Source organism: Musca domestica, unplaced genomic scaffold, assembly GCF_030504385.1.
Source record: "Musca domestica strain aabys unplaced genomic scaffold, Musca_domestica.polishedcontigs.V.1.1 194, whole genome shotgun sequence".
Classification (NCBI taxonomy): Eukaryota; Metazoa; Arthropoda; class Insecta; order Diptera; family Muscidae; genus Musca; species Musca domestica.
In genome coordinates this window covers 251,166-256,906 of record NW_026712247.1, presented here as the reverse complement: position 1 = coordinate 256,906, position 5,741 = coordinate 251,166, and the positions used below count along the sequence as shown (strand labels likewise).

General features: G+C 35.2%; 2 non-coding genes across 2 annotated transcripts; both read left to right on the top strand.

The window, feature by feature from the left end:
* Positions 1–1,230: 1,230 nt before the first annotated feature.
* Positions 1,231–1,302, top strand: TRNAG-UCC (transfer RNA glycine (anticodon UCC)). Its single transcript has one exon. It is a non-coding gene; the product is annotated as a tRNA-Gly (tRNA).
* An 80-nt stretch (positions 1,303–1,382) lies between these two features.
* TRNAS-UGA (transfer RNA serine (anticodon UGA)) lies at positions 1,383–1,464 on the top strand. The gene has a single exon. It is a non-coding gene; the product is annotated as a tRNA-Ser (tRNA).
* Positions 1,465–5,741: the final 4,277 nt, after the last annotated feature.

Here is a 5,741-nt window from a genome sequence, read left to right as displayed (position 1 = left end):
TGTCTGGAGTATTTTGGAAAGCAAGGTTGGCACTAAACAATACCAATGTGTCGATCACCTCAATCAAGCGCTTCTCCGGGAATGGGCAAACATACCGCAAAGCAATATTTCGGCAACATGTGGCGGTTTTATTGGCCGTTTGAAGGCCATAATTCGTGCCAAAGTTGACCAATTCGAAAATCGGACTCTTACATCACATTTTATGAGAGTTATAATTATTCAAAATGTTGACCCTTTGTGGGGGAGGTACCAGAAGGAGTGATCCGATCCATATTCACACCTTGGGTTAATAAAAATATTGTGATGTGTGGTATTTGAAGAAAATCGGACTCTTACAGCACATGTTATGAGATTTGTAATTATTCAAAATTTTGACCATTTGTGGGGGGAGGTACTTGATGGAGTGGACCATTTGTCCATTTTCACGCCTGACCTAGCACTGACGTAAATATTAGGATATGAAAAGTTGGAGCAAAATCGGATTGTCCTTTCTCTTTCTGTGCAAAAAAAAAATATATATATATTCTTTTTTTTTTTTTTGAAAATTTCGACCTTTTGTGGGATAGGTACCAGAAGGAGTGGACCGATATTGTTCATTGCCCATCTCCGAACTCGATCTAAGTTTGACAAAAATATTAAGATGTACCAAGTTTGAACCAAATCGGATACTTCCTTCGAGAGTTATCGTGCGCACCAGCCAGACAGACGGACGGACATCGCTAGATCGACTCCAAATATTCTGAAACGGATTTGGTCCATAGAGACTTAGGGTCTGAAATCGTTATTTCGATTAAGCACGTTTTGCCTGTATCAAATGATATATACCCTCGGCAGACACATAAATGAAGGTATAAAAAACAAATAAAAATGCTGTAAGTTCGGCCGGGCCGAACTTTGAATACCCTCCACCATTTTGGAACGAATTTGACAATTTTCAAAAAATAAAATCCGTAGCGATGCCTTCATCTATCTGCATTTTATCAATAGGCAGGTCAAGCGAACATGCCATATTTGTCACGTTTTTTTATAGGTTTCAAATAAAGGTACCTTCCGTTATTCGGCATTTTGACAATTTAAATCACATTTTCTAAAGGAATTGTTTGAAATTCAGTATTGTTACTGGTTCCAGCTACTGTGACCTACATCCAGGTTTCCTATTGTTAGTATTTTGAACGATTCCACCACTATTGACATTATTTCTCAACTTTGTGAACATACTCATATACAAGGGCGTCGGTGGTGTAATGGTTAGCATAGTTGCCTTCCAAGCAGTTGATCCGGGTTCGATTCCCGGCCGACGCACACTTTTTTTGTATCATTTTTTCAAAATGTTTTTTAAGGGTTGAAAAGGTTATCTTAATTGTGTAACGCATTGATCATCAGCTGCGGTGACCGAGTGGTTAAGGAGATGGACTTGAAATCCATTGGGTTCTACCCGCACAGGTTCGAATCCTGTCCGCAGCGAATGACATTTTTTCAAAAGGATTGTTAAACAAAAGTCGGAAAAAAGTGTAGGTTTGACTTTTTAGAATTTCATCATCATTTTCTCTGATCAAATATTAGTAAACTGTGCGGAGTGAATCTTTAATTTGAATATATTGATGAACCCATATAAATGAAGGCTGAAAAAAGAACATTATAACAGAATTCATTTCCCCAGCATGAGCTCGAGCGTGGTATATTAACTCATTACATTTGACACATCCCGAAATATTCGGTGGAGACCCCATTAAGAAAATTTATTCGTTATCAACATAAAATGCTTTAACAATATCAATACCCCTCTCCATTCGCCAGCTGAAATATAAATGAATGACATTTTGCACAGATATTTATTGTAGTTCGAAGATATTTGATATTGAAACTGGACCAGCCATAATTCGTGCCAAAGGTGACCAATGCGAACAAATCTACACTTATTTTAAAATTGAATGCTATTTCCGACATATTTTCTTTCATAAAATTAAAAAAAAAAAAGTAAAAAAGGATTAAGATCGGCCGGGCCGAACTTTGAATACCCTCCACCATTAGGAACGAATTTGGAAATTTTTGAAAAAGATAACATTCGCCAAAAATTATGTTGACATCTTAAAAATACAGAATATAGCCGTTATATTGGGGCCCATATGACGTTGACCTACATAGGCATTGTCTGCCATTAGCCATTACCATATTCAAATTCGAAACTTGAAATAAACGGTGAATAATGTAGCTAAAATCATCAAATTCCGTATAAGAAGCCCTGGACCTGTATAGACAATTTTCTGTCACAGGCTATAGCTTCCATTACTAACTTCAAATATGACATCTCAAAAAATTTCGGTAAGTATTGGACCTAAAATCGTCAAAATATCGAAAATAGATATGTATTGATATATGGAGCCTACACGAAGACGTGGACCTACATACACAATTTTCTGTCACATACTGTAGTTACCATTACGAACTGTAAATGCGCAATTTCCAAGCGATTTCCAAACTCCATTATAGCTTCATTAATTCGGTTACTCTTTCTGATCAAACGAGGTAGAGAGAGAGAACCCACTTCCGGGCGAAATCGAAATCGGCCAGTAACCCTCTCTAACTACTAAGATTCCTGTCAAAACACATAATTGTGATTTCAAATTTCAATGATGTAAAAAAGAACAAGTAAAAAGCAATAAGTTCGGCCGGGCCGAACTTTGAATACCCTCCACCATTTGGTAGAAATTTGGCAATTTTCAAAAAATTAAAATCCATTAAAAATTCTGTTAAAATTTTAAAAATACCGAATATAGACGTTATGTTAGCGTCTATACGACGACGTGGACCTGCATACGCAACTTTTTTCATAAGCCTGAACAGACAATTTTCTGTCATAGGCTGTAGTATTCATTGCGAACTTCAAATACTAAATTTGAAATAGTTCCGGTAAGTATGTCGCTAAAATCATAAAAATCACAATGATATTAATTTAAGTTATTTTAACACGTGCGTTTATACCCTACAACACTATGTGTTGGGGGTATTATAAGTTTGATTGGGCCAAAAGTTATGTAACACCTCGAAATATTGGTTTCCCACATAGGATATGGTCCGGTCTTCACGAAATTTAGAATGAAGGTGGGGCTTGGGCCAGAAGATGATTTCTTTCTTTTGGAGATGATCACATAATATTTAGGGGTTGAAATGGACCAAATACTGAAAAATTTCCTGACTTTGCAGTTGCTTTACAGGTCGCAGTTATAGACCGATCGACGCGGAAGTTAGCATATGGCTAGAGCCAATTTTGATGGTAATCGGGTTATATTTAGTGGATGAAAAAGCCATGATACTTGTGTTAAATAAAATCAAATTTTCAATTAAACCGCGAATATTTTTAATCCCGGCAAAATCACAAATAGGCGAACAGGTCAATCCTGACCGTTACGTAAATGCCGATAGTAAATATATCGAATATATATAGCGAAATTTGTACAATACATATATACAAAGGAAGGGGATGTTAGCTAAAATGCTTATATCTCAAGAATGGCTGGACCGATTTTGACAAATTTTGTCAATTCAGAATGCCCTCTTGGTATAAGAGAATAAAATCGCATAAAAATATGCCAATAATGGTGTTATTACAGATTTTGTGACATTTTTTATTTTTTCATATTTTTTATCGCATGCGATGTTTTCAATTTGACTTATAATATTGAAATGTATATTTTGTAAATTTTTTTCACCTTACAACACGGGTTGGGGTAATTATATACAGATTGCAATTATCGTCCGATCTTCACGAAAATTTTCACAAGGGAAGGGTTAGGCTTAGAAGAGCTATTGTTTTCAAAGATGACCGCAATATATTTAGGGGTTGAAATGGACCAACCACTGAAAATGTTCCTGATTTTGCAGCCGTTATAAAGTCGCAAATAGAAATCAAAGGACAGCGGGTAGAATGGACTACTACTTTTGTGTGAAAAAAATACCAACATTACTTACAGGCGATATCCGAAATACACAAATGGAGAACTTCTGGCTTTTTTATGCTGATTTCGTTGATGAATATAGCCAAATATCGTAGACAAGCAAATAATATAGATGGGTCTAAATTTGTAGATGCAGAACGGCTACTTGCTTTTGGAGATGATCGCAAAATATTAATGGGCTCAAATTAAACAAAACAGAAAAAAATTACTGATCACACAACTGAAGCCAATCGACATGCCTGAGAAGAGAGTTAAGGATAGGGAAGAATTCTAGCTTGTTGGATGACCATTGAATTATATTTAGATGTAAAATTGACCGCAACAACTAACAGCACGACGGAGTGCGCAAATTTCCCTGGTCAAAATGGCAAGGGCAATATCTGGGCAGTGCTCCATGACAAAATTTCAAAAGCCAAATCTTCCAAAATGGACTAAGGGTGCTTCTAACATATTGCAGTGTTGTAGGGTATCACATGGTCGGCCCCTCACGACTTGTTTTTTGCTTACTTGTTTTTTCATATTTTTTATCGCATGCAATTTTTTTCAATTTGACTTATAATATTGAAGTATACATTTTATAATATTTTTTCGCCTTAATCAAATGCTAAGTGTAATATCTAGGCAGTGCTCCGTGGCATAATTTCACAAGCGAAGCGGCTTTTAACATATTGTAGTATTGTAGGGTATCACATGGTCGGCCCCGCTCGACTATAGCCTTTTCTTACTTGTTTATAAATGTGAATTGTTTTTACCATCAATTAATATAGAACCCAAAAATTCGGATTTTAGCTATACATTTCCAATACAATTTCTACATGACGAATTTAAGTAATCGCCGTGACTAATTCGTAACAGCAGAATCTTTCCATGTGTGCATGTTCTATTCTCATGTCCATCTTTCACATCAATGTAAGAAATCTAAGTCCAACTAATGACAATAATTAAAGTAATTAGGTAGAAAATATTAAGTCAATTAAAAAGCCAAATATACTATAAACGGCTGCGATAAAGGAAAACCTTAAAAAAAGCCCCATCACAAAAACAAAATTTCAAAATTGTTTAAACCCAAAATCAAACAAAAAATTAGTTATGCTCCAAAAAAGAGACTAAAGCAATGGTCTAAAGGAAAAAAAGCGCCAAAACAAAAATTGTATAAATGCCATTTAAAAATGTTATGTTGGGTTTTTTTTCACACAACGCTTGGTTGTCTCTCGACGAGTAATTGTAATTGAACAATTAATTCTATTCGATACAGACGCCGAGGGAATCACATTGGAGTTCACGAGACCTCTGCGTTGTGAGATTCTCTTTTTTATTTTCAACTTTTTTTTTCTTTTTTGGGTTTTCAATTATACATTCCGTCATGGAGTTTAATTTGATATTGTAGTTTTGGTGACCGGAAGAGTTAAGCGGATATTAAGTTGGCGCCAGTCGAAAAATTATGTAAGTCGATGACAAAGGCTAGGCGTTGTCTCCACAATGGCCATTTTTTTTTTCAAAGACATAAACGTGTATAAATGTTTGACAACTTCAATTGTCAATGAAGATGATAGAGCGCCACAGTGTGAATCATTACAATTATTGATTGAATTATAGAAAAATTGAAAGAAACTGAATTCGTAAAGAAACCATACAAATCATGGCATATATAAGGTCAGACAAGAGAGCTAGTTTTGAAAACAATTTTATTTAATCAACATAGACTTTTATGCTGAAAAATATACAGGGTAAGATAAAAAAAAACTGGAAAAAGTAAAACGCCATATTTATTACATTTTCTTTTTA